We start from the raw sequence: 20,683 nt of genomic DNA on the forward strand, positions 1-20,683 counted from the left end.
AAATTAATACAAAATGCCTGAAGTAAAAAAAGCGCAAAATAGACAGACCGTTAGCCTGTTGGTGTTTGTAGGTTTTTTTGCCATGCTAACGAGTTGACTAGTTTTTTGCTGCCCCTGTGGCCACCTACTACTCAGAATTGTTGCTCTAATATAGTTTTGTTGTTATTTTTCTATATAAAAGGAATTGAAATGTTTACCCTAGCGTGCGGAGTTTGTTTGTCTCGTCAAATGCCATTTTACTAGTTTCAATTTGCTGTGAATTTTCTCCTATCAAACATACACACAATCAAGTAATATATGCTTGTGAACGTCTTAAATTGTTATACGAAACATTATCATGGCGTTTATCATCGAAATTTGCATTTACATATATTGTATGTGGGTTTTGTTGGCTTAACTGTTTTTCATGGTATTTCTCTACTATTTTTACAATGTTTTCTATTTCTATTTTTCGTTCTAATTCGTCTTTTTCGTTTAGACTTTAGAGTACGGTAAACCGTTATAAAGGTTTATTATACATTATAAATACACTTGTTTGCTGTTTGTAATAATTAATTGTCGTCTGTGAATTCTAAGACGAGTAAAAAGTAAATTCGTGAAGTAGTGTATTTGAGTATTTTTTTTCAAATGACAGTGGCCATAATACTGAAGTAGCTTAGTTTTTTTCGAAATCAACAGCTTAATAGAAATAGAAAGCCTTCAGCTATTTGTTGGAATTCTCTTTTGAATTTTGACTCAGTAAATTTGACAATGCTGTTGGTCAGTAGAATCTCGGTTCAGTTCTAAACTAACTTAAGATATATGGTTGAGCTCATTGCTGAGTATAAATTTTGTTGATGTTCAACGTGAACTGTTTAGAAATAATCGAGCGATCAGAGTACATCTCTTGCCTCGATTCCGTCTAGAAGACAGACAAAGAACACTCTGTATTTATGGACAAAGTTCTCAGGATTATGAAGAAAGTTTGGAACAAATGAGCAGTTCTCTTAAACTCTTTGAGTATTTGATAAAGGCTGCGAATTATTAATAATAGAATAATTTGCTATAATAGTCATAAATATATAACAAATTTAAAACCCGAAAACACCTCCACTTACTTACAACCAATATTTATCTAAACAAATATGTTCTCAATTACTCACCACTCGAAGTTGCCACATGCCAACAAATTTTTTTCTGCACAAAAATGTACAAATTGCGTCAATTGATTGCCTGCGCTCAGCAGCAAAAAGAAATATTTTCGTATACTTGTATATAGTACATTCAAGCGCATTAATATTCATTAGGGTTGCTGAAAGTCAGAAATACCATCCAAATTGAGTGAAGACACGCAAAGTGGTTGCCAAAAAAAGGGTTGTCGGCAAATAAACAGGAAGGGAAGGAAGTGTGACTTTTATATGTACATATATATGTAAAGTGTAGACACGCATGTCAAGCAACAGCGCGAATCAGCAAGCTATTGATGCATATCTCGTCAATCATACAATTCGCAAAGTGACACATGGGCAACAACAATAACAATATGGCGGAATTTGCAATAAATGTAGTGAGGCGGGAACACAAATGGAATTTACAAGTTCACTCTTTTCATTCACACATACACATACTATATAAAAAGCTATGAACTCTTCAATATTTTCAAGTGCTTTAATGGTTGCTTAAGTACTTGGGCCCAAATATTCTTATACACACATACCTAAATAAGCATAAATTGCAAACAAAGCCTTACTAAAAACTGCTGGCAAGTGTGCGCGCACTCACACATATTCAAAGCAAACCCAAATGCATGTTGCATATATTAGATTTTATACTCGAGTGTATCTGTCATATTTGCCAATGGCGCACATGTGTATGCTTTGCTCTACTTTTGTATATGACACAAATTTATGGCATGGCAATTTAACATTGAAAATGGTCACATTAGCAGATAAGCTCTTAGCACACGCGCTAAGAATTTAGAAAAATACATACAAACAAACAAATAACTGAAAATGCAGGAAATCTACTCCTGGCAGTAGCAGACTATATAAAATAATTAAATTAAAAAAAAAAAGATATAAAAATGTAGCATACATTTAGGCTGCGCGCAAATTGGGTTAAACGTGAAGTTTACCGTTTTTTGTGTATTGAAGCTGGCAGCTACTTATAATATTTGTTATCAATTTCGTTATGCGGAAAGAATTTTGTGTTTGAGTATTATACGTATGCTTGCGCCTATGCAGGAGCTACTCGGTGGTGTTCTGTGGAAAGAGTTTTTATGCGGCCCTTAAATGTGTGGGAGGCTTAATTTCGTTCAAGCAACAAGTTATAATACTAATACATAATACAATACTAATAAAATATAATTGAAATTAGGTGTACAGCTGAGAAAAAGTTGAATACAAGTAAATCAAGCTAAATGTGAATATGAAAAATGTGAAAACCATTTAGAAATGATTTAGAATAATGACGTTGTTGTTCTTTTCTCACTTGCTGCTGACATAATTAGCCTCTAAGCAGAGCTTTTCGCTACCGCTGCTAGAAAAAAATTTCACATCTGTAATATTCTTCTCTTCGTGTCTGTATAATAAACCTTTTATGTCATCGGAGTATATAATTGATGCTCCCAACTTTTAAAGCGATTCTTTTACACTACGAACAATCGCAGTGTTAAGACCTTCTATAACAATAATTTTGGAGCCTTTTAAGTAAACAAATTAAGATAAAAGAGTGACTCCAATCGTTCAAAATATATTCCCATTGTCATAATATTTAAAAGGAAACTGTTTAGTGTACAATTATCAACACATACTGAAAATTCCGTGTTTAATGAAATACGACTGTCATATTATTAGCAGCAAATTATTTTTAAATTGTTCTCATGATAAATATCGGAAATATTTGATGACACACAGCTGCAGTTCATTATTAGTATAGTATACTTCAAGCTATCAGAGCTTCAACGATAGCTGGCGCTGTAGGTAAATGTAGCTGACAATTACATCTCCTTTTATCTGTTGTTGCCACAGTCAAAATATTCAAAAATATTATATTTCTGATTTAATTTCCTATAAATTTAATTCACAAAATGATCTCTAACTGACAAGCTTCCAGAGCTTATCCAATAGATGGACAAATATTTTAAAAAAATTTTATATTGCTGAATTTTTCTCATAATTGGAAGAAATTATCATTACGATGAGTAAAATACTTGTGGAATTATTTGGTACGAACTTTTGAAACAAAGCTATAACAGCGCCATCTAGCGAGACTTAGTCAAAACTAATGTGCTAAGTTCAAATATGAAAGTCGAGTAGGTTTTAAAAAGGTTTAAATAGGAGGATAAATAAGTTGTATTATAAATAAATAATTTTCTTATATTTTCCGAATGTGCCGAAAAGTATCAGTATTTGTAAATCACGTTTATTAGAGTTCATACAGTTTTATTGACGTAAAGGAGCATAATAGCAACATTATACGTTTGAGCTCATTTTAGAGCATATTCTTTAGAAAAACTGCAACTTATTATAGGATTATAGGATTACATAGGATAATATTTAGAATCGACTGAATCGACAGAGATGCCACTTACTTAAAAATGTCCAGGTCCAGAAGTTATTTAAAAAACACATTCATGTGCATTTAGCGCGATCTAACGAAAAGGTAATAACTTAATCAGAATAAATTATTTGTATTTTATGTGAGTTTTATTTGGCAAAATTAAATCTTTGAGCGTAAAAATAATCTAAATTAACCTATTTATATATTATATAATTTTCATTAAATACATTGAATTAATTATACATTAAATTCATATTTGCATAAAAAGTTACACAGCGCCTAGCATACAAAAAATTTCATTTAAACTTTCACACTGATGTAATTTTTTGTTGAAAATATATTTGCATAACTCAACTCTTTTTCGAAACAAATATTAAAAATGCAAACTTTTGCTTAACAATTTACACAATAAAACATACACATACATACGCTCATCTGTACATATATGTATAAGTTGAAATATATGTAGGCTCAGGCAACAGTTGAGCCTTGTGAATTTTCCGCAGACATTCGCCTGCATTGCCGCAATTAAACTCACGTTATATATCACAATAACAATAACAAAATATAGCCGCAAAACATATTTAAGCGCGAGAGAGCCGCCGCACTTTGTAGCCACCAATAAGCAAATGCTCTGTGGGCAAATTAATGCATTTATTTTGTTGCTTTTGCAACGTTCGTGTACGCATACATTTGCCATTAATTAACTTTGGCCGCATTGTATATGTGAAAATGTGTGCCTGTTGGCATTCACTGGCTTCAATCGCGACTGCTGCTATTTACATGTGTGCTACACATACTTACATACAATATTTAGATTTAATATAAGTATTTACGTATGTGTGCGTGCGTATGTGCGCCCAGAAACATTCAAGATTCATACATATGTGTGTTTGTGCCTTTATAAAGCTACACACACGACAATTGCTTTAACATTTATTGCAAGCTTTGTTGTTACCGATTCGCTCTAGCCTTACTCGTACCCACATATGCAAATAAACTCCAGCCTACTTTCTACTTTTGTTTTTGTCATATGACAATTGGCCTAACAAATAATTTTATGCCTTTTGTTGTTCGCTGTTTTTATAGCCTTATCTGTCTCTGTTATTGCCTTGTTTACACAAGTGTTGAGTCAAGGGATTTTATACATAAGAAATTGCGTAGAGAGATTGAAATGAGACTTATGTGTTTATGTGTTTTATGTGTTTTGATTTAAAAAAATTAATAAAATTTCTTCTTTGAGGAAAAAAAATTAAATGCAATATTTTTTTTTGCATTGTTCGTCACGATAGCTCTAAGTATGTGTATCTGTGTGTGATTGGCGTTCAACGGTTTAGCCGGTTATAGCCGAATCGATGAGAGCGCGCCACTCCTCTCTTTCCTTCGCAGTTCGGCGCCAGTTGGAGATTCCAAGTGTAACCAGGTTGCTCTCCACCTGGTACCTCCAACGGAGTGGAGGCCTTCCCCTTCCTCGGCTTCCTCCGGCGGGTACTGCATCGAACACTTGCAGAGCTGGGGCACTTTCGTCCATTCGAACAACATGACCCAGCCAGCGTAGCCGCTGTCTTTTTATTCGCAGAACTATGTCAATGTCGTCGTATAACTCGTACAGCTCATCGTTCCTTCGCCTGCGGTATTCGCCGTAGCCAATATTCTGAGGACCATATATCTTGCGCAATTTTTTTTTTAGAAGATTGTACCTTCTCTATTTAGCTGTGCAGCTCGTATTATTTTTTCCAGCAATATATTGATGAAGTCGCACGTAGGGATGCAAACAATGTATCGATGTTTTTGAAACATCGATGTTTTCGTCAAAAAGCATCGATTTTAGCCATCGATGTATCGAATCTAAAAACGTCGATGCATCGATGTCACTTTCAACGATGTTTTATGTCGATGTTTTATATAAAAATTTTACTTCACACCTTCACACTTTTCACACCCTCTATTTGGATACGCTTTATTACATTGGAATTCGATTTTTGTAAAATACGGAGAATTCGTTAAGAGAATGTCCGCTTGGACAATACTGCTACTTACTTTTATGTTTTATTTGTACAATTTAATTCTGGCGTAGGCTACTGCGTTAGATCAGAGATTCAAATTACTGCATTTTAAAGATGATATGGCTAAATAAAATACTTTCTTTTGTTTCATAAAACATTCAAAGAATCGCGCTGATTCAACAGAATCTTCGGATGAGTGTGAAAAATAATCCTCGTTTGATATTTGGAACCAGAATAAACATTTGGTCCACCAAAAGGTGAAATGTAAGCTATCAAATTTATCTACAATTACAGGGACGGAAGGTTGAAGAGAAAGTGTATCTCGGCTGTTACCATTACCATTCAGAAGCCAATAAAGTTTGGGTTGATATGAATATTGTGTTTCCGGAGTTGTATAAATAGTATAATTAATATTTACACATTGTAGCCACATCAGTGCCGAGTAAACGACCGTTTTCTAAACCCAGGGCCACTATCACGCAGAATTAAAATCAAAAAGAAATGACAGTGAAAAGCTTTCCATGTCGTTGTTTTGAAATTCTGTTATTTATTGAGAAAAAACTTTAACAGACATATAATGCTAAGTGAAATAAAATGTATAAACTTAAGACGTACTACATTTCATTCCCTTAACTTTTCACACCTAATTTAAAATAAGTTAAAAAAGTTCAAAAATACATCGATGTTTCGATGTTTTAATGGCCGATGTTTTTGATTTCGATGGGTTTTGAAGAAGCATTGATACATCGAACCATCGATGTTTCATTTCACGATGTTTGCATCCCTAGTCGCACGATAGTGAGTCACCTTGTCTGAAACCTCGTTTGATATCGAACGGCTCGGAGAGGGCCTTCCCAATCATGACGGAGCTTTTGGTGTTGCTCAACGTCATCTTACACAGCCGTATTAGTTTTGCGGGGATACCAAATTCAGACATCGCGGCGTAACGGCAGCTCCTTTTCGTGCTGTCGAAAGCAGCTTTAAAATCGACAAAAAGGTGGTGTGTGTCGATCCTATTTTCACGGGTCTTTTCCAAGATTTGGCGCATGGTGAATATCTGGTCGGTTGTTGATTTTCCAGGTCTAAAGCCACACTGATAAGGTCCAATCAGTTTGTTGACGGTGGGCTTAAGTCTTTCACATAGTACGCTCGATAGAACCTTATAGGCGATATTTAGGAGGCTTATCCCACGGTAACTGGCACAGTTTGTGGGATCTCCCTTTTTATGGATTGGGCAGAGCACACTGAGATTCCAATCGTGAGGCATGCTTTCTTCCGACCATATTTTGCAAAGAAGCTGATGCATGCACCTTATCGGTCCTTCGCTGCCGTATTTGAATAGCACAGTCGGTAATCCATCGGCCCCGCCGCTTTGTTGTTCTTCAAGCGGGTAATTGCTATTCGAATTTCTTCATGGTCGGGTAATGGAACATCTATTCCATCGTCATTGATTGGGGAATCGGGTTCGCCAACTCCTGGTGTTGTACTTTCACTGCCATTCAGCAGGTCGGAGAAGTGTTCCCTCCATAATCCCAGTATGCCCTGGACATCGGTTACCAGATTACCACCTTGGTCTCTACATGAGGATGCTCCGGTCTTGAAACCTTCGTTAAGTCGCCTCATTTTTTCATAAAATTTTCGAGCATGACCCATGTCGGCCAGCTTTTCATACTCACGCATTTCGGCCTCTTTCTTTTTTTGTCTGCAGATGCGTCTCGCTTCCCTCTTCAGCTCTCGGTATCTATCCCATCCCGCAGGTGTTGTGGTCGTTTGCAAAGTTTCGAGGTAGGCAGTCTGTTTTCTCTCCGCTGTGAGACGGCATTCCTCATCGTACCAGCTGTTTTTTACTTTTCCGAAAGCCAATGGTTTCGGTTGCAGCGGTACGCAGTGAGTTTGAGATGCCGTTCCACAGTTCCCTTATACCGAGATGCTGATGAGTGCTCTCAGAGAGCAAGAGTGCCAGTCGAGTAGAGTATTTCGTGGCTGTCTGTTGCGTTTGCAGCTTTTCGACGTCTAACCTTCCTTGTGTTTGTTGACGGGCGTTCTTTGCTGCACAGAGGCGGGTGCGTATCGATCAGCCTCAGGCCGTTTGGCGATGTTTCGTCATGGAGGCTGAATTTTCCGACTTTTGTGCCAAAGACATCTTCTTTACCCACCCTGGCGTTAAAATTGCCAAGCACGATTTTGACATCGTACCGGGGGCAGCGATCATAGGTGCGTTCTAGGCGCTCATAGAAAGCATCTTTGGTCACATCGTCCTTCTCTTCCGTTGGGGCGTGGGCGAAAAATAAGCGATATGTTGAAGAACCTTTCTCTCCCACCACAAATTCAACACCAAATTTGCGCTCCTTTTTATGGCCGCTGTAGTAGATGTCACAAGGACCCACCTTCTTCCGTCCTTGTCCCGTCCATCGCACTTCTTGGATGGCGGTGATGTCAGCCTTTAGTCGTATGAGGACATCAACCAGCTGGGCAGAGGCACCTTCCCAATTAAGGGTCCGAAGATTCCAGGTGCATGCCCTTAAATCATTATCCTTAAAACTTTTGCAGGGGTCGTCATCAAAAGGGGGCTTTCAGAGACTTTCTTTTTCGATTTTTCATTGGTACTTCGTTATTATGTGGTGGGTCCCAAGCCCTACGTACAACCGCAGAAGCGGGTTCGCCTTCTCACTTTAGCTCGCCTTCAAACGGATGTTTGTTAGCTACCCAGAGGATACTTGGTCTAAAACCGGAAGTCGTGAGCTGCTTGAATCATGTGGAGAAGAATCGTTTCTGGCCACTCCCAAGTGAATGACAATCAAAAACTTTCCTCGCGTACAGCTTCCTTCTGCCATTGTATCTGCAAAATTTAGGGTTTTCGATGATATTCATTAATGAGTTAACTCACTTTAAGTAATTTTCAACATAACCTTTATACGGGAGGCGGGCGTGGTTATTATTCGATTTCCACTCTTTTCGTGGTGTATGATGGGGTACGTAAGAAAAATGACTGCAGAAAGTTTGATTTGTTTAGTTATATTGATTTGCGAGATATATACAAAACCCCTATTTGTGGGCGCAGCCCCGCCCCTTCCAAAAAAAAAATACCTCCAAATATGCTCCTTCCTCCTTTGTACCGAAGTTTACTTTTATAACTTTAATAAAAACTTAGTTATGACACTTTATATGTTTTCGGTTTTCGCCATTTTAATATATTAATATTAAATATGAATATTTGCACACTAAATTAACTTTTTCATGAGCAGATCGTATATGAATCATGAAGAGAAAAAAATTAAAAAAATGTTACTCATACGTAATGGCACTAAAAAAATGAAGTACTTCCAGCTTTTAATACTTTTAAGAAAATGATCAGAGTTCAAGTTTTATTATTAAAACAAATCCTTCATTCAAACACCTTCTATGAACATATATTCAAAAATTTCAATAAGTTGCTGTATGTTTAATTTTCTCACTTCCACTTGACACTGTCTCAAAACTCCTAAATTATACTGCTCTCACACACACTCAATCTGTGTTTACCTGAACATTTGAGACCCTGATGATGATGCCGTAGAATAGCGAGCCGCAGTGGTCACAAAATGTGGGTCCGCCAAATGTGAATGGTTCCAAATGATGCACTGTTTGTGGTGAATCCTGTGACGGACAAACCAACGTGATGAATTTTACAGTAATTTTTACGCGAACGAAGATTTTTTATTTCAAATAATTTTGTAGTTAAATATATTTTTTTAATAATCATAGTTAGAATGTTTTAAAATTTTTATAATTATTTAAAAATTAATAATTTTTGTAAACAATATAGATTAAAAAAATTAAAATTTATAATTTTATTTTTATTTATTTGTTGTTGAAATATTTGTTCATATATTTCTTGATTACGTTGCTTATTAGAAAGTTAGAATAGTTCAATAGTCAGATTCATTAGATTCATCGGCCACAAAACACTCATTGCAAATAAATACCGTATGGTCTCGACCAGTAGCATCACTATACACATCCTCCAAGTTTCCATGAGACATTCGTAAGGTTCCAGCAATATATAATAATCCGAACATGGGCCGAATCTCAACAGAATCGGTAGTTTTACAATCTCGAACTCTGGAGTATGCGCTTTCTTTTTTCTGTATAAATTCGTTAGTATATTTAACTACTGTCGTTATAATTTTATCGCATATGAATAAATCCCATGCTTTTATAGATGTTGTTACGCCCATGCCTTTTCCAAGAACACCAGCCTCTTGAGTCAGAATATTATGGGGTGGATACCTGACTCTATCACTATTTGATTTTTTCCATTTTGTAACATTATCACGTGCCATGAAGTATGCAGCTCTATAAGCCAAAGGAATGTTTTCCTCTTCCGAGTTACTTTCTTCGTTTGAATGTTCCATTTCTTCAACAGGTTCCACATCTGGTCTACATTCAGATATTTCTGATTCCTCATTATATTCCACACCAGATAAGAGGTCAGAGACTTCTGATCCTTCATAATTTAAAGTTACCCTTTCATCATCTTCCTCTGGGAGAAATTTCATTATTTCACTTTCATTTATTCTTGTTTTAGCCATTTTTAACAATAACTGCAACACTTTATTATATCAGGAAATGTGCACAGAGTCGCGCGTAAACTAAAAGACGTCAGGCGCGCGTAGTCTTTTCGACGACGAGAGGCAACTGAAGTAAATGATATAGTGCATTCGATTGGAAATGAACTAACCTCAAGCTACTAGAGCTAACAAATATCTGGGATTATATACACAAAAATTATAATACTTTATTCACCATGGGCGGTCGAAAAGACTACGCGCGACTTCTTGAAGGTTAAATTTTTGTAGTTTGAATTTAATTTTTCGTTTTTATTTGATTTTCTTTTTTCGCAAAGTGTTGTTGTTGGACAAATTTTATATATGTGTTTTTAATAGTTGGTAATTTGTTTTTTTTCCAAATTTTTGTTTTATCAATTTTCGTTGGTGAAATGATCGTTGGATGCACAAAACGAGATACAGGACACATGATATGTTGCAAATTGCATGCGTCAAGTTGCAGTGAAAGCATGAAATTTATGTTTTAATTGTTGTTGATGTTGTTGTGGGAAACGCATACAAAAAAGAAGAAGAAGTATTTATGAGAGAATGCATGAAGAACTACTGTTTATATTTAAATATCTACATATAATTAAAAGAAATTTAAAATTTATGACATGAAATGTATTGAAAAGATTTTTGTTTAGTAAAATTATTAAAACTAAAACATGTCGACGATATTGAACCAAGATTATAGAATATTTTTTATTCAAGTATAAGTTTGCTTAAAAATATTGTCTTATTCCATACTTATAAATATAAATGCATAAATTAAAATAATTTCTGTTTGCTATTTTTTCCATTCGAAACTTCACCAGTGCATTTTAAAAACTATTTTTAATAAATATAAATATTTATATTATAAGTGATATCGTATTTCGTCTTCGAAAAAGCTTCAAAATTCCTCTTTTGTTCTCCAATTTGTGGAGGACATTTTGGTATTTTTGATATTTTGACATGAATAGAAAGTAAACAATATCTTTAGATATAAAGATATAGGGAATTAAGACCTGATTAAGACAGGATAACTTCAGTCTTGATCTCCTTGAACCTTGAAAAAATATGAACATATCTTAATAATATTAGTGGGAATATATAAATAAAAAACTGTTGAATATAGAGCTCTTGAGCTAAGAGTTAAGATCCACCCAACATTTCCAAAATTAAGAATTAAATTCCGAAATCTGAATTTGATAAATAAATATCTGAGTGTTGGATTCATTTAAAGCCTGAAATAGTGGCATTGTCTGAGAACTCGAGTAGAAAACCTAGTTAAAGGGATGAGAAACGCTTTTATGATAGCCTGGCTTCATTTTTTAATCTTTATCAAGTGCCTTAGAATTTGAGTTTGGAGTATCGAGGAATATTATTTTCCGTTATCTCCGGTAAGAGTTTTAAGACTTCACGGAATATCAGGGTAGTATTTACCGTAGAAACTTCATGGAAAATTTAATATTGGCTTAGTTATGGTGGATGCCATTGGCTCATTATCCTCATAAGATTTTTCCAAAATTTCTTCCGAAGCATTTAATATGATTATCGGATCATAAATCTGCTACAGCTACAGCTGCGTGAAATCTCACACACGCATACACACACATTAATGCAAATATTTGTTGCAAACCACTCAAATTTACTTTGTTGGAGAATTTTTTTTTTTTTTACTTTTAAATATGTGCTCTAAAATTAAGCGAAAGTTGAGAAAATGTGGAACTAAATATGTTGCCGGCAATACAATACTGTGTCTCGCAGCGCTTGATGTTGCATTAAACGCATTTAAAATAAAATTTCTTGCATTCTAATTTTAGCATAAAGCAGTAAGAGACTACCACTTGACTCAAGCTACGACTGCTTACCGCACTTAATATATGTCTTTCCATGGATGAAAATTACGCGATGTGTGTATGTGTACTACGTTCAGCGTATCATTTGGCCAAAAAAAAAGTCGTAAAATATAAGAAGATTGTAGCACATATTTATGTATACATATGCAGTCCTTGTGTGGCATGCAATATGTTCACTGCTGTTCATGTGAATTTTCCAAGCGACTGCGCTAGTAAAATGAATCATACAATTTTTTTAAGTGGCGCAAAGTTAAGCGAATTTAATGTGCACTGTAAGTGAGTAGCTTTTGGAATAGTATCTCTTCTCATATTTTTCCGGGCCATTCTTTTAAGTAATATCAGCTTGTGTTCATTATCACTATCAATTTTATAACTTTATTAAATATGAAATGTAGTTTATACTTTTTTTACATCTTTCAATTTATTTTCTGCACTCATCCACCTGTGGGTATGCTACTCCAGTGCTTGAAATTCTAAGAACGCATGATTATTGTGGAAACCTTTTGAAATGTAAGAGTTTAGGATAACATTTTTGATCAGAAGTTGCAAAAATATAAGATATAAAAATACAAGGTGGTCCACATGCTGTCATGAAATTTGTTTTTTTTTTTTAATACTGAGGAAAATATTGGAAGATATTCGAAAATTGCTTGACTATTATTTCGAAATATTAAAAGGTTTTAGCAATGCAAAATGATCCATATGCTTAATAAATACAAGTTTTGATATAAATTGCTTTCTTTTCAATTGCCCTGCTGAAGGCAACATGTTCTTGTTATAATAAACAATGGAGAAGGCTTGGTAAAAAAGTACATTCGAATGACGTACAGTCACGTCTATAAAGTCACGACTTATTATGCGGGCTCACTGATGTTATGCTTTATACTGTGTTTTTTCCACAATCTGGTAGTGTTATATACATTTCTTTTGATATCGATTCTGAGTATTTTAAATATGAAATTCAATGAATAAATTTATTTATTTAGCATTTAGTTTTTATTATTAATAGTCCCCTATTTTCACTTCAGTAATCGCTGTGACTGACCCTCTAATACACTTCTCCTGACAGTTCTATCTCTAATTATAAACTCTATACATTTAAAAATATATATGAATGTCAAACAAATATTAAAAAGAATATTTCGGCGCCAAGTTAAATTAAATTTAACTGAGATATTTTTGCGGAATTCAATTCATATTATTTAAAAATCCAATCAAAAATATAGTAAAAGATTATATTATAAGAGCATATTAATCCTATATGTGCCAATCAACTTAAAAAATAAATATTTCAAAATTCAAGATAAAATTCCCGGTATCACTTTTTAAGATTTTTTATATGAAACCTATAAATTTGTGAATTTATGGGCCCAACAATACTATAAGTTGGAGAAAATATCTTCACTGAGGTCTCATAATCTCTTAAAATTCACGTCAAGCGTAGGCATCCTAAGCGATGACTACTTCTACGTAAAGGAATACGTGAAGGCACTCCATCTGGTATCGGTTAGGTCCATAACTGGTCTGCGTGGCCTGCAGGCCTACCATACCAAACTAACCTAACCTATAAATTTTCATTATTAATTTATTTTTCATATATAATTTCCCATTATATTATCTAAATTTTAAATCTCTGTGTAAAATTAATTTTGCAACTATCTTGTATTGTACATATACAAAAATAACTTGAATGCGGAAAACTTGCTTTATTTATAAAAAAAAACATATACATCAAATTTCAAAAATGCACTGGTGAAGTTTTGCGCTGCGTTTATTTTTTGGTTTCGGGTTTTGTGTGTGTGCAGCTGACGCTTTCACATGCGCTGCAACTGACTTGTGGGTATAAAAACATGTTGGTGTGTGTTGACAGTTTGACAATTGTATATAAATGCTTTCTGGCTTGCGGTTTTATATTTTTTGTCTTGCATGAGTGTGAATTTGAGTATAAAAGTGTGAGCATTAACAGGTCCTTTATGTCCTTGCATTGTAGGTGTTAATTTTTAGATTTTTATACACTCATTTGAAAATTATGCTTCGGAGTGAGATAGAATGAAATAGAGAAAGCTATGATTTTAGACTTTGCCAGGAAGAAGTGGATTTTTCGGGTCTATTTCGAAATATACATATGTTTTGATGATAGGACTCATTGATTTCATCTTAATTCAGTACTCTACTCGTATTACTTGTAGATAGATCAGGACAAACACACTTTACAAATAAAATAGATAATAAATTGAAGCTTTTCAAAGCGTGTAGTTTTGTATACAATCTTCAATCAAATACTTTTTTGGACTAGTTAGGAAGTAAAAGCGTGAAAAAATTGGAATTTCCGTTCTCTAATCGGATAATAAGCAAAGCTTAAGCACCCTTTTTATGATCATCTATGTGTATGTGATTGGCGTTGCAACCGTTTAGCCGGTTATAGCCGAATCGACGATAGTGCGCCGCCTGTCTCTCTCCTTTGCAGTTCGGCGCCAGTTGGAGATCCCAAGTGTAACCAGGTCGCTCTCCACCTGGTCCCTCCAACGGAGTGGAGGCCTTCCCCTTCCTCGGCTTCCTCCGGCGGGTACTGCATCGAACACTTTCAGGGCTGGAGTGTTTTCGTCCATTCGGACAACATGACCTAGCCAGCGTAGCCGCTGTCTTTTTATTCGCTGAACTATGTCAATGTCGTCGTATAACTCGTACAGCTCATCGTTCCATCGTCTGCGGTATTCGCCGTTGCCAATGTTCTGAGGACCATAAATCTTGCGCAAAATTTTCCTCTCGAAAACTCCTAGTGTCGTCTCATCTGATGTTGACATCGTCCAAGCTTCTGCACCGTAAAGCAGAACGGGAATGATAAGTGACTTGTAGAGCTTGATTTTGGTTCGTCGAGAGAGGACTTTACTGTTCAATTGCCTACTCAGTCCAAAGTAGCACCTGTTGGCAAGAGTTATTCTGCGCTGGATTTCGAGGCTGACATTGTTCGTGTTGTTGATGCTGGTTCCCAGGTATACGAAATTATCTACGACCTCGAAGTTATGACTGATCATCTATAGTCAACTAATAAGAAAGGTATAGACATACATGAGGTTTGCATGATTTTATTTCCAATTTAAAGGTTTCAATCTGCCAACTGTCATTAAATTTACTATATGCTTTATCTTAAAGTGTGTTTATACATACATACATATGTATGTTATTTTATATATTCTGTTCTGTACATTCATGCGTAAGTTTATGTGTAGATAATATATATGTGTTACATTATATGAAGATATAGATATCAGTTTTTTACAACTATTAGTTATGACAAGGAAATCGTCCATATAAGGAACATTTATGTTTCAGTAAATAGTTTTCACTATTAGGTAATCATTATGGTGAAAATAAATACAACAAATGAAAAGTGACTATATGAAACATTACTTATACTCTACGGAAATAATATATAAAATATACATCTCTATATATCTTTTATTTTCATTTGTCTTTATTTAATAACATTTTTCTTAAAATATTATACAATAAAAAGATTCATTTATATATAATAAAAAAATAAAATTTAAAAAGAAAAGATTTTGTTGCTTAAAACCATTGATAATTTTTTTTCTTAATACTAATGAAAAATGTTAATAAATATGAGTTTTTGTATTAATGAGATTTGAACAAAAATATTATGAAAAGAAAATTAATATTCATGACACAAAACAAAGAAAAAAAACACAATAATAATAATAAAGCAATGATGAAAGTAAATATTTATATTTTGTTAATATAATAATAACATAATTGTTCTCTCTATAAAAAATATTGCACATAAAATATATTTACTAAATTAAAAAAATTAAATTAAATATAATAATAATAACAAAAATATAATAACAAAAAAATAAAATAATAAAAATATAAGTAAAAATTTACAAATTTATATTATTCTCATTCATAAATTTTATATTTTTTATTGTGTATTTTAATGTGTGATCTTAAATATATTTTTTTAAATAAAAATGTAAACTAAATTTTAAAATTTTATATTTGCAAAACGAAAAATTATTTCAAATATTTTCTACAAATATTTTTAAATAAATTTATTAATAATTCAATAATTTTATAGAAATGTATTTAAGGGGGATGGGGTCATATGTAGAAGTTCACGCAAGTGAGGAAAGTTTCTGATTGCCATTCACTTGGGAGTGGCCAGGAACGATTCTTTTGCATATGACTCAAGCAGCTCACGACTTCCGGTTTTAGACCAAGTATCCCCTGGGTAGCTAACAGACATCCGTTTGGAGGCGAGCTAAAGTGAGAAGGCGAAGCCCGCTTGTGCGGTTGTGCGTAGGGCTTGGGACCCACCACATAAAAAAAATCTCCCCAATGAAAACAAACACCGAGCCTCGGATGAGAAACCCCCCTTTTGATGACGACCCCTGCAAACGTACTAAGGATCATGATTTGAGGGCATGCACCTGGAATGTCCGGACTCTTAATTGGGAAGGTGCCTCTGCCCAGCTGGTTGATGTCCTCATACAACTAAAGGCTGACATCACCGCCGTCCAAGAAGTGCGATGGACGGGACAAGGACGGAAGAAGGTGGGTCCTTGTGACATCTACTACAGCGGCCATATAAAGGAGCGCAAATTCGGTGTTGGATTTGTGGTGGGAGAGAGACTACGTCGCCGAGTCCTGGCATTCACCCCGGTGGATGAACGTCTTGCCATAATCCGCATCAAAGCGAGGTTCTTCAACATATCGCTGATTTGCGCCCACGCCCCAACGGAAGAGAAGGACGATGTGACCAAAGATGCTTTCTATGAGCGCCTAGAACGCACCTATGAGCGCTGCCCCCGCCACGATGTCAAAATCGTGCTTGGCGATTTTAACGCCAGGGTGGGTAAAGAAGGTGTCTTTGGCACAACAGTCGGAAAATTCAGCCTCCATGACGAAACATCGCCAAACGGCCTGAGGCTGATCGACTTCGCTGGGGCCCGAAATATGGTTGTCTGTAGTACCAGATTCCAGCATAAAAAAATTCATCAAGCAACGTGGCTGTCCCCTGATCGAAACACGCGCAATCAAATCGATCACGTTGTGATAGACGGAAGACATGTCTCCAGTGTTTTAGACGTGCGTACGCTCCGAGGACCAAACATTGACTCGGACCATTATCTAGTAGCAGCAAAGATACGCACTCGCCTCTGTGCAGCAAAGAACGCCCGTCAACAAACACAAGGAAGGTTCGACGTCGAAAAGCTGCAATCACAACCGACAGCCGAACGATTTTCTACTCGACTTGCACTCCTGCTCTCTGAGAGCACTCATCAGCATCTCGATATAAGGGAGCTGTGGAACGGCATCTCAAACTCATTGCATACCGCTGCAGCCGAAACAATTGGTCTCCGGCAACGCCAAAAAACCAGTTGGTACGATGAGAATTGTCGTTCCGCAGTGGAGAGAAAATAGACTGCCTACCTCGCAACGTTGCGATCGACCACAACACGTTCGGGGTGGGATAGATATCGAGAACTGAAGAGGGAAGCGAGACGCATTTGCAGACGTAAAAAGAAAGAGGCCGAAATGCGTGAGTATGAAAAGCTTGAAAAGCTGGCCGACATGGGTAATGCTCGAAAATTTTATGAAAAGATGAGGCGATTAACAGAAGGTTTCAAGACCGGAGCATTATCATGTAGGGACCGAGAAGGTAATCTGGTAACGGATGTCCAGAGCACACTGGGATTATGGAGGGAACACTTCTCCGACCTGCTCAATGGCAGTGAAAGTACAACACCAGGAGATGGCGAACCCGATTCCCCAATCGATGACGATGGAATAGATGTTCCATTACCCGACCATGAAGAAATTCGAATAGCAATTGCCCGCTTGAAGAACAACAAAGCGGCGGGGGCCGATGGATTACCGGCCGAGCTATTCAAATACGGCGGCGAAGAACTGATAAGGTGCATGCATCAGCTTCTTTGTAGAATATGGTCGGAAGAAAGCATGCCTGACGATTGGAATCTTAGTGTGCTCTGCCCAATCCATAAGAAGGGAGACCCCACAATCTGCGCCAACTACCGTGGTATAAGTCTCCTCAATATCGCATATAAGGTTTTGTCGAGCGTATTGTGTGAAAGACTAAAGCCCACCGTCAACGAACTGATTGGACCTTATCAGTGTGGCTTTAGACCTGGAAAATCCACAATGGACCAGATATTCACCATGCGCCAAATCTTGGAAAAGACCCGAGAGAGAAGAATCGATACTCACCATCTTTTTATCGATTTTAAAGCTGCCTTCGATAGCACGAAAAGGAGCTGCCTTTATGCCGCGATGTCTGAATTTGGTATCCCTGCAAAACTAATACGGCTATGTAAGCTGACGTTGAGCAACACCAAAAGCTCCGTCAGGATCGGGAAGGACCTCTCCGAGCCGTTCGATACCAAACGAGGCTTCAGACAGGGTGACTCACTATCGTGCGACTTCTTCAATCTATTGCTGGAAAAAATAATACGAGCTGCAGAACTAAATAGAGAGGGTACAATCTTCTACAAGAGTGTACAGCTCCTGGCGTATGCCGATGATATTGATATCATCGGAAGCAACAACCGCGCCGTTTGTTCTGCGTTTTCCAGACTAGATAAAGAAGCGAAGCGTATGGGTCTGGTGGTGAATGAGGACAAGACGAAATATCTCCTGTCATCAAACAAACAGTCAGCGCACTCGCGTCTTGGCTCCCACGTCACTGTTGACAGTCATAACTTTGAAGTTGTAGATAATTTCGTTTATCTGGGAACCAGCATTAACAACACCAACAATGTCAGCCTTGAAATCCAACGCAGAATCACTCTTGCCAACAGGTGCTACTTTGGACTGAGTAGGCAATTGAAAAGTAAAGTCCTCTCTCGACGAACCAAAATCAAACTCTATAAGTCGCTCATTATTCCCGTCCTGATGTATGGCGCTGAAGCGTGGACGATGACAACATCCGATGAGACGACTCTTGGGGTTTTCGAGAGAAAGGTTTTGCGCAAGATTTATGGTCCTCTAAACATTGGCAACGGCGAATACCGCAGACGATGGAACGATGAGCTGTACGATTTATACGACGACATTGACATAGTTCAGCGAATAAAAAGACAGCGGCTACACTGGCTAGGTCATGTTGTACGGATGGAAGAAAACAATCCAGCTCTGAAAGTATTCGATGCAGTACCCGCTGGAGGAAGCCGCGGAAGAGGACGACCTCCACTCCGGTGGAAAGACCAAGTGCAAAGTGACCTGGCTTCACTTGGTGTTTCCAGTTGGCGCCAAAAAGCAAAAAGGAGGAATGAGTGGCGCGCTCTGGTGGATTCGGCTATAATCGCTTAAAGCGGTTCCTACGCCAAATATATATATATATATATTTAAGCAATTAATAATAAATATTTAATTAATTTACTTTTGTTGTATTAACAAATTTGACTACGATTTTTTAAGTAAAAATAGTAAGCATTGATATATGATATAGAAACTTTAGATTTAATTTATAGGAATTATTTTAATATAAAATATATTTTGAATATTATATTTCTTCAATATTTTTATCAATGCGCAATTAAATATAAATTTTATTTATTATTATCATTTATATTTAAAATATATTTTTGAATATTATATTTTAGAAAAAACTTACGGAATCGATTCCCTTATCCTTGCCGGGGCATATGAATGTCACATATTCGTGACAGCGCTTGTGCACCACATACGAGCAAACTGTAAAAGAGAGGGGAGAAGAAGAATGAAATAATAAGGAATATAGGGATGTGACATAAAATGTTAGTGTGATACTCAAAAAGTTGCAAAATGTTTCCTGTGCTGTCCTTCGCCAATATTAAAATGCGGACAAAAGTTTTGCTGGACGCGTTTTGTAAAAGTACAATTAACTTGTTGTTGCGACATGTATCAAAACTGACGCAACGAATTATTGTTACAAGGTAAGTGCAGATGTGTATGTAGTTTAGAAAGTTACTATGTAGCAACAATATATGTGTCGTATGTATTTCTAAGCAATATCAGCAACCAAAAGTCCATTATAGGGTCTGTTAGTACAAAGCTTGTATTGCTTTAGATTGTCAGTGATAGTTGCGGCAAAGAATATCACTCCTCTCATACCAATACTGGCCTTAACTACTTTACTTGTATAATATATATGTTATTTTTTCTATTTTCGTGCAATTAGTTTTGCACAAATCTTTTGAACTCACCTTGACATTGGAATCCTTGTTTACCAAATCCCCTGCATGTTGTAAATGTAACGGGAGTGAGAGAAAAAGCAGAAAATTTATTATTAAACACGTGTCATTTTATATAAATTTTACAAAAATTTTTCAGGGAATATTATTATGAATTTACATTTATACTTAAAATGTATTCGAAGTAGCTAAGTCTTATTCTTTGTAGTTTACTATATTTTTATAAAGTGGTAAAATCTTGCAAAAAAACGTATCAAAAAATTTATCGATGGAAGTGAGGGAGGGATCTGTAACTTATAATTAGACCACGACAAGCTAAATATGTTTATGAAAAGCTTTTTAACAACAGAAATGACTCGAAAGTTTTACAGGCCTCGCATGGAGCTTGTCACTTTTATAATAATAAAGTTTAATGTTAGGGAGATCTCAGATCGAACTCATTAACTTTTTCCAGACCAACCCAAATGTTCGTTTGTTCGTTCCATAAACGATGT

General features: G+C 36.0%; 1 pseudogene; it reads right to left on the reverse strand.

Moving 5' to 3' along the window:
* LOC105220245 (protein kinase C, brain isozyme-like) overlaps nucleotides 1-20,683 on the reverse strand; it is an 85,891-nt pseudogene that overhangs the window by 20,190 nt on the left and 45,018 nt on the right.

This window comes from Zeugodacus cucurbitae, chromosome 6 (genome assembly GCF_028554725.1).
Source record: "Zeugodacus cucurbitae isolate PBARC_wt_2022May chromosome 6, idZeuCucr1.2, whole genome shotgun sequence".
Lineage (NCBI taxonomy): Eukaryota > Metazoa > Arthropoda > Insecta > Diptera > Tephritidae > Zeugodacus > Zeugodacus cucurbitae.